This window comes from Mobula birostris, chromosome 4 (genome assembly GCF_030028105.1).
Source record: "Mobula birostris isolate sMobBir1 chromosome 4, sMobBir1.hap1, whole genome shotgun sequence".
Lineage (NCBI taxonomy): Eukaryota > Metazoa > Chordata > Chondrichthyes > Myliobatiformes > Myliobatidae > Mobula > Mobula birostris.
Window position 1 is genome coordinate 137683164 of NC_092373.1, and position 16188 is coordinate 137699351.

At 40.7% G+C, this 16188-nt stretch overlaps 1 protein-coding gene across 3 annotated transcripts in view; it reads left to right on the top strand.

The window, feature by feature from the left end:
• afg2a (AFG2 AAA ATPase homolog A) overlaps positions 1-16188 on the top strand; it is a 457570-nt gene that overhangs the window by 193650 nt on the left and 247732 nt on the right. The gene's annotated exons all lie outside the window — the stretch shown is intronic.

Genomic DNA, 16188 nt, shown 5'->3' on the forward strand with positions numbered 1-16188 from the left:
TGTAATATAAGTCGCAGTTACTTTGAATATCTTTTCCTTCCCTTTGCAAGGTACTGAATACTGCATACTAGAAGATCCTTATTACCCTTCAACCTTCCACCGTTGTGTGTAACTTCACTCACTTCAATACTGAACTGACTCCAAAACCTATGAACTAATTTTCAAGGTCTCTACAACTCATGTTCTCAGTATTACTTATCTGTCTATTTATCTATCTATCTGTCTGTCTGTCTGCCTGGTGTTTTTCTATTTGCACAGTTTGTCTCCTTTTGCACACTGGTTGCTTGTCAGTCTTAGCAACTTTTCATTGACTCCTTTGTATTACTTTGTTCGATTGTGAGTACCGAGAAGAAAATAAATCTCAGGGTAGTATATTGTGATAAATGTGAACTTCGATAATAAATTCACTGTGAACTTTGATATGTTAAGGAGACAATTAAAAAATTCAAAGTGAATCTTCAAAAATGAAACACATAAAATCATAAGAAATTCTTACTGTACTATATAAACTTATTTCTATGTAGGCCTAGGTTGCTAGTTGCACCTTACATCCAGCCTTTGCCGTCTGTGGCTTCATTGTGCTACTTCTGTGAACCTCTTGGAGTTCAGCAGGTCATCACTATCTTTCATAGGCGTTGAGCTTTCCAACTAGGAACTTTGCCCGTGTTCCCACACAACTTTGTCTCTGGGTTATTCAGCTTTATCAAGTGCTTATTGAGATAAATGGGAGAAATTGTATCATTTCTTAATGCATGCATTACTAAATGACAATAAAAGAGGACCGCGTGTCTTCATAATCTAAATTCATCCTGGGAGTTAGGAAACTATTTTTTTTAATTATACATCTATATTTCTTGGAATTACTTTATTACTTTTTAGGATGTGGCTGTACATTTTAGGTTTCTGTGTGTAAGAATATCCTGAGCAATATTTTTATTTTCTTTGTGTCCTATATGATGTTAAATGTTTGTACCTGTTGAAGACATTCACAAGTATTCAATGGTGGCTTTGACAGCCATGAATCTAGTGGGAATGGGGTCTTGCTGGCTATGAAAGTAGTTCTGTGAGTCCGGCTGGCTGCTTGGGCTGAGACAGTCTCTGTGTGCTTTTCTGAGCCATGCTGAAGTGGTGGAAGCTGTACTCCCAGTCGAAGCCTACACCAGAAGATAAGCTAGAGCAGTATATTAGAGTGACAGTTTACCAGAACTTCTGGGGCATTGGAAGATCTGCTCCATTTGTATATATACAGGCCCTTGTAAAAGTATTCAGCCCCAAACCCTTTGTTCAGTAAATGAGTATTACAACCAGGAATTTTATTCAGTTTAATTGAGTATTTTTTTTTGTGAATCACATACTCCTTTTTTCACAGTAGAGCACAAAATATTGTAAAGCATGAAAAGCTAAAGATTCAAAACTAAAATGTCAGCAGTTCAAATGTATTCATCCCCCTTTACCCATTACTCAAATGAACCACCACTGACAGCTATTACAGCTAGTAGTCTTTTCAAATTATCTCTGCTGGCTTTGTATAACATGATGGAGCAAGATTTGCCGATTCCTGTTTGCAAAATTGCTCAAGTTGTGCCAGGTTAGTTGGGGAGTAGCGGTGGACAGCAATCTTGAGCTCTTGCCAGAGATGTTCAATTGGATTAAGGTAGGACTCTGACTCGGCCACTCAAAGACATCAATTTTCTTCATTTGAAGCAACTCCATGGTTGATCTCACAGTGTGCTTTGGGTCATTGTCCCGGTGAAAGACAAACTTGCTTCCTGGTTTAACCTTTCTGGCAGAGGCTAGCAGGTCTTTATCCAGGATCTCTCTTTATTTAGCAGCATTCATCTTCCTATCAATTCTGGCCAGATTTCCAGTCCTTTCTTCTGAAATATATCCCCACAGCATGATGCTACCTCCACCATATTTTACAGTAGGGATGGTGTTACCTGGCTGATGCACAGTATTGGATTCAGGCCACTATTACTACTTTGTGTTGAGGCCAGAAAGTTCCACTTTAGTCTCATCTGACTACAAGACCTACTATAGAAAGATTGCAGATGAGATTTACAAGGTTGTTAACTGGATTGGAGGGCGTACCTCATGAGAATAGGTTGAGTGAACTTGGCCTTTTCTCCTTGGAGTGACGGAGGATGGGAGCTGACTTGATAAAGATGTATAAGATGATGAGAGACATTGTTTGTGTGGATAGCCAGAGGCTTTTTCCCAGGGCTCAAATGGCTCACACAAGGGGGCATAGTTTTAAGGTGCTTGGAAATAGGTACTGAGGGGATGTCAGGGGTAAGATTTTCACACAGAGAATGGTGGGTGCGTGGAATGCACTGCCGGCGGCAGTGGTGGAAGCAGATGCAATAGGGTCTTTTAAGAGCCTCTTAGGCACAAACGTACATGGAAATGAGAAAAATGGAGGGCTATGCACTAGGGAAATTCTAGGCACTTTCTAGAGTAGGTTACATGGTCGGCACAACATTGTGGCCGAAAGGCCTGTAATGTGCTGTAGATTTCTATGTTCTATGTTCATGGAAATAGTTAAAAAGTTAAAAAAAAAAGACAAATTACCATTTAACTGAGTAACAATTTATGTATAACTACTGGTTGGCATCTGTCTGTCTCAAAGCTCAATGGGTGATGATGATCGTCATCACACGTCTGGGTGGAAGGTATGGAGATCCTCAGATCATCAAGATCCCGCTTTCGGCCTCACCAGTGTAGCCCAAAAGAAAGCTTGCGAAGCAATACGTTTGGCATCAGCTTGGCTGCAGGAACTGCTGCAAGGATGTTCAATGATGTCCAGCTGCCTTACGGGCTCCACTCCAGATTTGTTGTCTGGGTTTACTCCCATAGCCTTTGTCTCTTCCAAGTCTGCCCACAAGACAGTGGGGCTATTTATCCACAGCTGGGGATCTGGTTCACCAGCACTGGGGCGTGTCCACACACCGGTGGGCCTGTGTGCTACGTGCTCCTCCCCTTCTTCTCTAGTTCAGCCTGAATCCAAAAGGAGTTCAGTTTCCATGTGTTGCCGGCAAGGAGGCACTACGTGAGGCTTGCTGTTGAAGAGGAAATGTACTGGCAGGGAGAGACTTACACATTTAGCTCTCCTTTTTGCAAGTCTGTTAGCCTGTGGCGGAAGCTGAAAGTGAGAGTGACAAGCACTACTCACTACACTGCCACACTAGATGTGTCACAACAACCATTTTGACACCACATAACTACTACAGTGCTATAAAACTCTGTATTAGTTCCTAATAGTTATCGATGGAGGATTTCAATTACTTTGCGCTATTGTGTTCTTTTGATTGTCTGTAAGTGAACAAAATCAGCACTGACACCTGGTGCAGATAGTAAACTGCCTTCAAACAGTACTTTCAACAATTGCGTCCTCCAAATCTTCATTTTCATTGTAACATTCAAGATGATTGTTGTTATCTTCAAATTCTTCATAGTTCTTCACTTGTTGAAGTAATGAAATTGTTTCTTTTTCACTCCTGGCTGTTTCTGGCGTCTCCAAGCATGAATAGTTGAACCTGCAGTGAGCAGAACTGTTCTGAATTGGCCTACTGTTTATTACTCACCAACTATCAGTGATAAAGAACACTGCTTTTAGAACACATACATGCAAGTGATGCAATTTTAAACTGTTTGTTCTAAGCACAGTGCATTGTCTAACAATCACATGACTGGAACTAGTTAGATAATATTCAGCAACAGTCTCCTGCCCCAATTAAGCAGCATACTGTCCCAAATAAAGAGAATCCTGGCTACTTTCTCGATTTGTTTTTGTTTTTTAAGAATTGTCCCAGTTAAGCAGCTGCCCTGATTAATAGCTATCCCAATTAACCAGAACCCGCTGCATTTATAGCATTCATGTTTTTACTGTTGAATTCAGATCACAATATTCTAAAAAAATTGCAAATTCACACTTGTCATTATCAAGTCAGTTTAACTTATTGTTGTGAATATGTTATGATGGGATGTTAAGTGGGTCATCCAATTTAAAAGGTTAATGGCAACCTTCCATCTATATCTGCCAATCTTTATCTGCCATTATAAAGACATTTGAAACGCCAGCAAACCATGGAGAATTCAAGGCTGTTTTCCTTTAGAAATATTGAATTGTTAGAATGGGGTGGGTATATGTTTATTAAATACTAGGTTTAGATTATAACAATTGGATGTGCATAATTGTATTTGTATCCGAAGACGCTAAACATATTTGTAATGTATGAATCTAAAATTTTAATCTATACATATTTTATTAAAGTGTATTTTTTTGTTCTAAATAACAATGAGGAGAAGTTTTTTTGCAGTTTTCTTTGGTGATTATTAGATTCTTATTTTCCTATTTTACACAACCTAATTTGGTAAATTTGAGGTCCAGATAACTGTCAATGTAGATTTTATAAATAGAAACATAGTGGAAATGGGTCACAACAGTGACATTTGGGCATTATTGATCTGTGTTTTGGGAACTGTTATAGAAAGGCAGCAGAGATAACTAAGTTTAAGAGAACCCACTACTTCAGATCTTTATAAAGTCAGTGTGTCCCTATGAAATCATTTAGAGTCTTCCCAATCTAGAAGCTCTGGTGAAGAGATTCACAATCTGCTAAGGGTCAGATCAATGGCATTCAGGTCTGGCAACAAGTAAAGTTCAGGAGTTTCAGGTACAACTTCTGGAAAGCCATCCCACATGTGAAATGGTACTCCAGACCAAACTGGAATCCCAGAAGGATGCTAAACAGCTGTGACAGGGCTTGAATGCTATCACTTCCTACAAAATAAAACCAAGCCTTTACTGCTCACTTTGATTGGCAAAACATGGAGGCAGCTTCACAAACTCCCACAGCCTCCAGTGACCCTGTGATTTAAGTCTTTCAGGCCAAAGTGAAAGCAACCTTCAGAAGGGTGAACCCATGGAAAACGTCTGGCCCAAACAAAGCACCAAGCTGAATAGTGAAGACCTGTGCTAATCAACTGGCTGGAGTGTTCACAGATATCTTTAACCTCTTGATTTGGAGGTCTGACGTATCCACCTGCTCCAAGCATTTTGCAAGCTTCACATTTACTGGTTCTTGCTTGAATTAATATCTGCTATATTCACATAACTCCAGAATACTCCCTAACACCTGGTATATCTGGACCAGTGAAGATGCATACATTAGGATGTTCTTCATTGATTACAGCTTGGAATTCAATACTATCATCCTCTCAAAACTAATCAATAAGCTCCAAAACTTAGACCTCAGTACCTCCTTGTACAACCAGATCCTTGATTTCCTTACTGGGAGATCCCAGTCAGTTGAGATTGGCAACTTCTCCTTCACAATCTCCATCAGCGCAGGTGCTCCACAAGGCTGTATGCTTACTCCCCTGCTCTACTCACTTTATACTTATGACTGTGAGGCCAAGCAGAGCTCCAATGCCATATTTAAGTTTGCCAACAACACCACTGCTGTTGGCTGAATCAAAGGTGATGACAAATCAGCATATAGGGAGGAGATTGAAAATCTGGCTGAGTGGTGTCATAACAACAACCTCTTACTTAATGTCAGCAAGACCAAGGAGCTGATTATTAATACAAGGAGGAGGAAAATGGAGGTCCATGAGCCAGTCCTCATTAGGGGATCAGAGGTAGAGAGGGTCAGCAACTTTAAATTCCTTGGCTTTATCATTTCAGAGGGTCTGCACTGGTTCCAGCACGTAAGTGCCATTACAAAGAAAGCACAACAGTGCCCCTACTTGCTTAGAAGTTTGCGAAGATTAGGCATTGACATCTAAATATTGACTGGTTGCATCACAGCCTAGTATGGAAACACCCAAGCCCTTGAACGGAAAAGCCCACAAAGAGTAGTGGATACAGCCCAGTCTTACACGGATAAAGTACTCCCCACCATTGAGCACACCTACAAGGTGTGCTGTCACAGGAATGCAGCATCTATCATCAAGGAACCCCATGATCCAAGCCATGCTCTCTTCTCGCTGCTGTCATTAGGAAGGAGATACAGGCAGCTCAGGACCAACACCACCAGGTTCAGAAACTGTTACTACCCCTCAACCATTAGGCTCTAGAACCAGAGAGTTATAACTTCGCTTACCGTAACACTGAACTGTTCCCCCAGTCTATGGACTCACTTTCAAGGACTTTCCATCTCATGTTTTTGATATGTAGTGCTTATTCATTTATTATTAATATATTGTTTGCTTCTTTGTAGTTGAACAGTGTGTTGTCTTTTGCACATTGGTTGTTTGTCCATTTTGCTGTGTGTGGTTTTTCATTGATTCTATTATGTTAGTTTGTATTTACTATGAATGCCCACAAAAAATGAATCTCAGGGCTGTACAATATATGGTGACATATATGTACTTCGAAAATAAATTTACTTTAACCTTGAACTTAAATAGTTATATATTTCATCTATTAACAGCTTCAACTTTGTGCCACAGCAAATATGGAATATGCCTGTAAAGTGAATTACCTTAGGGGATAGTGCTGTAACTTCTGAGTTCCCTCTGAGCCTGGCTGCCTTCCCCGAGCTTTCCCTTTTCCTTCCTTCCTCAATATTCCACTAATAGCTCCCTTGTTCCTGAAAACAAAACTAGCAGTTACTGGGCATTGAAGGAGAATCATTAAAAACAGGAATTGAGTAATTGTAGGCAGCCTACCCATGTTTTCTCGCCTAAGGCACAGGATTTCTGTGTTCTCTGATAGACAGTAAAGGAAAAAGCAGAGCTTTGTAGACTTGTGGTGGAATTGTAGAATTCTAGGGGTCTGTGTCCCAGGATCAAAGCCTGATTGTTTGTGAGACTCCATGAGGAGACTGTCTTGAATACAGAAAAGGGATTAGAACGGGAACAAAAAGTGTTACTCGAAGTTAGTTGGTATTTTTTTATACAGGCTGTTGATAAATTATTAAACATCTCCCTTCATAAAGCAGTTACAGTCTTGTTCATTTCCTGCTCTTGCAACATTTCTTCCTCCACTTGAAAGTCTTGATATTGACATTTGTAAAATATGTTTCACCATAAAGATTTAATTGTAAATTCTTCCACTTTTTATAATAGCGACTAATCTTCTATGCTTTCCTATACTGCTTTCTTTGCTGTTAATTTTGTTGAACTACAAATAGATAGTGCAATATTTTTTAAACATGAGACTTAATTGCAAACAAACAGAATCCAAATGACGTTTGGTAATTAGGTTACACCAGGTAAAATTGGAGAACAATTGAACATCATAAAGGTTTCCTGCATTTGAAACATTACCCATTACTTTGGCAAGAAGCTGTCCGACCTGCTGAGTTCCTCTAGTGTTCTGTGTGTGTTGTAATGCACTCAATTATTTCCCTAACTTCAAGACTTCATAGAAATAACACTTCCCCTCAAGTAATTGTTCATTATTTTAAAAAAGATTTTATTAAACTTCCTGTGTTAATCACAATTTTAATTGTGCCATTAAATAAGAGTACTGTTGGCGCGTGGCCAAGTGGTTAAGGTGTTGGTCTAGTGATCTGAAGGTCGCTAGTTCAAGACTTAGCTGAGGTGGCGTGTTGTGTCCTTGAGCAAGGCACTTAACCACACATTGCTCTGTGACGACATTGGTGCCAAGCTGTATCGGCCCTAGTGCCCTTCCCTTGGACAACATCAGTGGCATGGAGAGGGGAGACTTGCAGCATGGGCAACTGCTGGTCTTCCATACAACCTTGCCCAGGCCTGCGCCCTGGATACTTTCCAAGGCGCAAATCCATGGTCTCACGAGACTAACGGATGCCTGTAAAAATAAGAGTAGAATAATTAAACATAAAATGCTTTTCCTAATAACCCCTAATGATGGAATTTAGAATTATCACCATGTTCAAAGTCTACTTTTGGAAGGTGCCAGGGTCGGGGACATGTGAGATTGGGTGCATGGCATTCTAAATGGGGAGGGTGAGCAGCCAGAAGTCTTAGCACGTATTGGCATCAGTGACATAGGCAGGAAAAGTGGGGAGGTTCTGAAGAGAGAATTCAGGCAGTTATGTAGAGAGCTGAAAAGCCTGACCTGTTGGGGAGGGTTTAAACCAATTTGGCCGGGGAGTGGGAATTGGAGTGGTAAGGCTGTAGATGGGGCAGTGTGTAATGAGACTGTCAAGGACAGGCAGATGACGGGACATAGTTGCCAGCAGTGGGATGAGCTTCAGCTTAAAATTGCACAAAATCAAAAAGGATGACAAATCCAGGACTGAGGGTGTTATATTTGAATGCACACTGTATAGGGAATAAGGTAGATGATCTTGTGCAGGTATGATATTGTGGGCATCGCTGAGTCATGGCTGAAAGATCATAGTTAGGAGCATAAAATCCAAGGATACACATTGTATCAAAAGGACAGGCAGGTAGACAGGGGGTGGCATAGCTCTGTGGTAAAGAATGAAACAAACCCTTCGAAAGAGGTAACATAGGACTGGAAGATGTAGAATCCTTCTGGGTAAAGTTAAGAAACTGCAAATGTAAAAAGACCCTGATGGGAGTTAGATACAGGTCTTTGAACAGTAGCCAGGATATGGGCTACAAATTACAATGGGAGATAGAAAGGGCATGTCAAAGGGCAATGTTACGATAGTTTTGGGGGATTTAAATATGCAAGGAAAGGAAAGGAAAGGAAAGGAAAGGTATGTCGCATCCGGAGTTTCTCCGGTTAGTGGACGATTTCCCTCCACGCCTCTCTGACACGGGGAATCGCGTACGAGGCAAGTTACAACAGTGGTTTGCCATTGCCTTCTGCCGGTTGAGTTTCCCAAAGAGATCACCAGCTCGTAACCCAGCACAGATGGAAAGCATGCAGGGGAGCTGGCTGGATTCGAACTCGGGACCTTTCATCCATAGTCCGATACCACTACGCCACCAGCAAGTAGATTAGGAAAATCAGGTTGCTGCTGGATGTCAAGAGAGAGAGTTTGTAGAAAGTCTACATGTTGGCTTTTCATAGTAGCTTGTGGTTGAGCCCACTAGAGAAAAGCCTTTTCTGAGTTGGGTGTTGTGTAATTTAATTAGGGAGCATAAGGTGAAGAAATACTTAGGAAGCAGTGATCATAATATAATAGAATTCACCCTGCAATTTGAGAAGGAGAAACTAAAGGTTTATGGCTTGCTGTTCCCTCTGAAACTCCTATATTTCTGCTAAGATCCATCATGCATTCTGACTTTTTGGGCTTCTTTTGCATCTCTCATCCCTGAATATAGGTTGTGAAGTCTAGCATCAAGATCTTCATACCCTGCATATTTAAAGCAGTAATCCTCCATCCCCATTCCCCCCCACAACTTCAACTCTCCAATCCTGCACACACTACAAGCCCTCTCAACACAACTCCATCCCTCGCAGTCCCCCTCTTTATCCTCACATTCCCCTTTTCTCCTTCTCTTTGCTCTGTATTTCCATTTTTTATTTGGCTTTCCTCTTCCCATTCCCACTGTCCATGGCCAGCATCCATCAATAAGAACCTTCACCATCCAGGAATATCTTCTTCTCATTATTTCCATGTGGGGATGATAGTGGAAATGTAGGAGCGTGAAGACCCATGCTCAACAATTTAAAAACCCTCTGGCTCTTCCCACTTCCTCCAGACCCAAGGTGTAGTCATGGGCACTTGCATGGGTCTGCCTTTCTGTTGGCTACGTGAAACAGTCCATATTCCAAGCTTACACTGGCATTGCTCCCCAACTTTTCCTACATTACATTAATGACTACGTTGGTGCTGTTTCTTACACCCATGTGGAGCTCATCAATTTAATCAATTTGCCTTCAACTTCCACCCTGCCCTCAAATTTTTATGGTCCATTTCTGACAGTTCAGTCCCTTTTCTCAATATTTCTGTCTCCATCTCTGGAGACCGTCTATCTACTGATATCTTTTATAAACCCACTGACTCACAGCTATCTGGACTATACCTCTTCCTATCCTGTCAATGGTAAAAATGCCATTCCGTTTTCTGAGTTCCTCCATCTCTACCACATCTACTCTCAGGATGAGGCTTTTCATTCCAGAACAACTACAATGTTCTCCTAATTTAAAGAAAGGGGTTTCACTTCCTCCACCACCATTGCTGCCCTCACCCTCATCTCTTCCATTTTGCATGCATCTGCCCTCACCCCATACTCCCAGCGCCACACCAGGGATAGGGTTCCTCTTGTTGTCACCTACCACTCCACAAGCCTTCACATCCAGCATATAATTCTCCGTAACTTCAGCCATCTCCAGTAGATCCCACCACTAAACACATCCCCCCCCCATACCACCACCTGGCACTTACCCTTGCGAGCCTAACAACTACCACACCTGCCCCTACACCTCCTCCCTCCTCCCTCACTACCATTCAGGGCCCCATACAGTCTTTCCAAGTGAGGCAACGCTTCACCTGCGAGTCTGTTGGAGTCATCTACTGTATCCAGTGCCCCCGGTGTGTCCTCCTGTATATCGGTGAGACCTGAGTTAGATTGAGAGACCGCTTCGTCAAGCACCTTCACTCCATCTGCCACAAAAAGAGAGGTTTCCCAGTGGCCACCCATTTCAATTCTACTTCCCATTCTGACATGTCAATCCTTGGCCTCCTGTACTGCCAGGATGAGATCACACTCAGGTTGGAGAAGCAAATCCTTATATTCTGTCTGGGTATCCTCCAAACTGGTGGCATGAACATCGATTTCTCGAACTTCCATAATTGCCCACCTGCATCATTCTTGCTTCCTTCTCACACCTTCTCTTCTTCCTGCCCATTTCCTCCCTCTGGAGCTCCGCTTCCTTCCCTTCCTTCCATGGTCTTTTGTCCTCTAATATCAGATTCCCCCTTCGCCAGTCCAAAAAGGACTCTTTCACCAATCAACTTCCCAGCTCCTTACTTCACCCCCTCCCCACTCTCCCGGTTTCACCTATCACCTGCCACCATGTACTTCTTCCTCCCCTCCCCCCACCTTCTTATTCTGACTCTTCCCTTTCCAGTCCTGATGAAGGGTCTTGGCCCAAAATGTCAACTGTTTACTCTTTTCCACAGATGCTGCCTGGCCTGCTGAGTTCCTCCAGCATTTTGTGTGTGTTACCTTAGAATCAGGTTTTCCCCCTCTGCCATCAGATTTCTGAACAGTCCATTAACCCTTGACGTTGTTAACCTTATTATTCCTTTTTTGCACTGTTTATTAATTTTCTAATTTATTTCTAAGTAATTTTTATGTCTGCACTATAGTGCTGCTGCAAAATGAATTTCATATCATATAAGACACTGATAATAAACCTGATTCTGATGGCAATCTCCCTCTCCAAACTAGCTTCTACATATCTACTCCCCATTCATCTTCCCTTCCTCTTTCTGCCCCTTCATTCTTTTCCTCAAAAGATAAATGCTTTTCATTCTCACAATTCAAAAGTATCAGTGTTGCAATGTTAAACTGCAGAATCAAACTACAAGCTGCAAGTAATTAATAATCACTTGGCAACCCAGTAGAATGTTAAAGAAGTTGAAAATACTGTGACATTATTTTGTAACTCAATAATATTAATAATGAAGATAACAAACTTACTTAATTTTCACCCTGTCCTGTTATCATTTAATAAATTGGTTAAAGTTATATATTTTAAACATATTTATATTAAAATTTATTTTTTTTACTTTGATATGTGCTTTGTGTGTCAAGCAGATTTTCTTAAGCATTGAAAGCAGTCCTGAAGTGATTGAAAGCTCCTCTATATTAATTTTATTCAAAGAAAAGTCTTTTCAGTATGAATGGTTGTTTAAGTTATAATTACTCTCTGTCCAAGCAATAGATTTTCTCATTGATTTTTAAATATTCTTAAAATGTGATAGTTTATGTACATAAACTTGCAGTTTTTATATAGACTGAACTACTGATCTGGACTGAATACTTTAACAATCTGGCAAGATAGTTGAATTTATTTTCTTCTATATGACTCTTAAGTCTTCTTTCTTTATTCCCATTTTTACATTATTTTAAACATTCCACAGTTTCCTCTGTAAATTGCTAAATATACTCAGTGATGTGCTTAAAACCATGTTTATTAACTTTCATGGTATTGATCTTGCTCTTTATTTTTGGGGGGAGTCTTACAAATTTTTTTTTATGATTTATCACTTGAGAAGCCAAAGATGCTTAGGTTATATTTAGTTTTGGTTGTTTGTCTCATTAGTATCTACTGTACATTCTTGAAGTAATGCACGTGAAATACTGTCACGTAGGTAGGCAGCATATCCTACTGAGTCACGCTGTTATCTGTATTATAGGAAGTTCCATGGGAATTTATGCAATTCCTGATATTTCTTATTGTTGTCCTGGGAACATGGTGTACCCTGATATATAAAAAATCATGGCATTCGAAACAATCAACATGAACAGCTCATTGAAAATTATTTGCATAATTCAGGTTTTGTTTCTAATGGGGTGAGCAACAAATGTGATCATGTATATCAGCTGAATGTTTTACAGTCAAAGAGGATTGTAGCATCTTTAATATTATCAAAGAAGTAATGTCAATAGGAACATACTGAAAGGTTTAGAATGAGGAGGGATGGTTTCAAGATTATGGACAAGGAATCCTTCTGCACCAGAAAAGACTTGTTAATTACATAACACAATGTTTGTTTTGTGTGAAAACTGCCTGGTACAAGCTCCATTGCACATAATGCCTGAGTTAGAAGTTGCGATTGGGTGGGGTTGTATCAGTCACAATCTTGCCAGTACAGGAGGTTGGGGCAGGGACTGAGTGAGAGACACCATGAAATAATTTTTATTTAAAGTACACCCACTATTCTAACTCTAATAAGCCTGTTCTAATTGCAGAGATGCATGCAGGACCCATAAGTGACTTTGCAAACTTTGTTAAAGAAGCGTTAAATACTATTTTCAATGAAATTTTATCGTATGGTGCACATAAAAAGAAGTTTAAATTAGAGTGCAGTAGAAACAGATTTTTTTTACAGAGAGTACTGAAGTTATGCATTTAGTATGACCTGGACCTTGGCACTCTGGAAGCAACACACCATCTGGGAATCTCATTCTCATCCACAGAACCTCTTTTCTATTCTCCTAACTAACGAAACCCCTATCCAAAAGCTCGCCTCTTCTCCCCCCCCACCCAGCTTCCTGTATGAGCCACAGAGTCGGACTCAGTACCAGAGACCTGAACACTGTGACTTCCTCTGCTACGTAATCCACCCCAACAGTATCCAAAGTAGTATATTTGTTGAGGGGGATAGCCACAGGGGTACTCTGCATTGGCTGTTGAATGCCTTTCCCCTTCATGACTGTCACCCAGTTTCCTGTATCCTGCACCTTGGGTGTAACTACCTCTCTATATGTCCTATCACCCAGTCAGCCTCTCAAATGATCTGGAGTTCATCGGATTCCAGCTCCAACTCTTTAATGTGGAGTGTTAGAAGCTGCAGGCTGGATGCACTTCTTGCAGGTGAAGTCATCAGGGACACTGGAGATCTCACTGTCTTCCCACATCACCCTGAAGAAGAAGTCATCATCTTGACACAGTGATGTCAAGAAAACAAGATTCACCTCAATGTCACAGAAACAAAGGAGCTGGTTGTGGACTACAGGAGGAATGGAGACAGGATAACCCCCATTGACATCAATGGATCTGGGGTTGAGAGGGTGAACAGCTTTACGCTCCTCGGTATAAACATCACCGAGGATCTCATGTGGTCTGTACCTACCGGCTGTCTGGTGAAAAAGGCACAACAGCACCTCTTTCACCTCAGACAGTTGAAGAAGTTTGGCATAGGCCCCCAGATCCTAAGAACTGTCTACAGGAGCACAATTGAGAGCATCCTGGCTGGCTGCATCACTGCCTGGTATGGGAACTGTACTTATCTCAATCGCAGGACTCTGCAGAGAGTGGTGCGGACAGCCCAGGGCTTCTGTAGATATTAACTTCCCACTATTCAGGACATTTACAAAGACAGGTGTGTAAAAAAGGTCCCGAAGGATCACTGGGGACCCGAATCACCCCAACCACAAACTGTTCCAGCTGCTACCACCCGGGAAACGGTACCACAGCATAAACGTCAGAACCAACAGGCTCCGGAACAGCTTCTTCCACCAGGCCATCAGACTGATTAATTCATGCTGATACAATTGTATTTCTATGTTATGTTGACTGTCCTGTTGTGCATGCTATTTATTCCAAATAATATTAAGTTGCACATTACGTAAAGATTTTTACTCCTCATGTATGTGAAGGATGTAAGTAATAAAGTTAATTCAATTCAATGCACATCCCACAAGAGGAGCATTCAACTATCCTGCCTGGCACCCCTGCTGATCTAACTAGGCAATTATAAAGAAGGAGACAAAAGATAAACTGAAAAAAATCTTTAACTACAGCTTTTCGCCTTCTGTCACTGAAGCCTCACCTCACTGATGCTCTGCTTGCCCCTGCCTTATTTTAATCTGCACTTGCTAATAATCCCGCTCTGATAGGCCACTGTTCAAACACCAAAACTCCTGTGATGTGCTGCTTTTTAATGCTCACTTGCTGACCTGAGTGAATCAACTCCTCTCTCTCTCTCTCTCTCTCTCTCTCTATCTTTGATTGGCTGCTGTTCACTGTTTCTGTGTTTCTGAAATGAAAACATACCTATATGATGTCTCAACAATATTTTAAAACTTATCAGATGCACAGATGTCTTTGCATAAATAGCTTTCAATTAATAAATATCTGAATAGATTTTTGAACATGACATCATAACAGAAGGGCACATAATGCCGGCTAAGCAAGTACTATTGGTATTTTGCACTGTTAGTAGCTAGAAGTGAGAAATTTAATCATAGATCATTACGATTCGTAGAAAATAATAACAGATTATCACTGTAAACAGTCAAAACCTTTGATTCCTACTGAAATTGTTACTAGAAGACGAAAGACAAGGAAACACTTGGTCAGCATTTTTATCCTTCTGGTCAACCTGTTCATTCCTACATATAATATAATCATTCTGGGTAATAAGTCTGTCACTCTCCCAACACCTGCTTTGTTTTAATGAGTGGGATGGAGAAGACAATCCATCATTGCCTTTTTATGTTAGTCGTATACTGAATCATATAAACTGAGCAAGACTGAGCATGCAACTAAGTATATAAAAGGCAATCCATTTCACTTGACATCCATCTTCTATAAGTAATTTCAGTTGTTTAAGAAGTACATTCAATTATTATTGATGTGCAAGTGTTAGACCTGACAACAACTGATGAGCTTTGAGACTTAACAAGAGCTCCGGGACTACTGTCTGTAAACAAATCAATTTGTAACAAACTTGAAGATTCTATTAATATTAAGATTAAATCAAATATACTTAAGCAGAAGTAAGAAAAATCATTAAAAGTATTTAACTGCTTGTGGTATCTGCCGAGTTGAATATCTTCAGTCGTTGTACATAGATTTTCTTTCTTTCTTTTCCTCAATCATCCTTTCCGGAAAGCACTTTTTTTAGTGGTGGATTAAGATTATAGAATAATAGTTTCTGTCATGGTATCTTGTGTGAGCTTAGCATGTGAGAACTGTTAGGAGAACTTGAGTATAGGATTGTCAAAACAAGCCCGGTATTGCATTTAGTTGTTTCCAAGAATATAATTGGCTGCTGTTATTGGGCATAAATTAGAACCATAAACCCCAAAGGAGTTTGAAATTCAAACTAAAAATGTTGGAAACTCTTAGCAGGCCAGGGAGTATATATGAAAACTTGAACAACGTTTAAGACCCTAAGATGTAGGAGCAAAATTAGGCCATTTGGCCCATCGAATCCACTTCTCCATTCCATCATGGCTGATTTATTGTCTGTCTCAACCCAATCTCCTGCCTTCTCCCTGTAACCTTTTGATGTTCTGACTAGTCAAGAACATATCAACTTCCATTCTAAATATACCCAATGACTTGGCCTCCACAGCTGTAGTTAGCAACGAAACCCACAAAATCCACACCTTCTGGGTAAAGAAATCCCTCTTCAACTCTGTTCTAAAGGAATGTGCTTGTATTCTGAGGCTGAGCTTTCTGGTCCTAAACTCTCCCATTATAGGAAACATCCTCGCCATGTCCACTCTATCCTGGTCTTTCAATATTTGATAGGTTTCAATGAGATTCCACTCTCATTCTTCTAAACTCCTGTGAGTATAGACCAGTAGCAACCA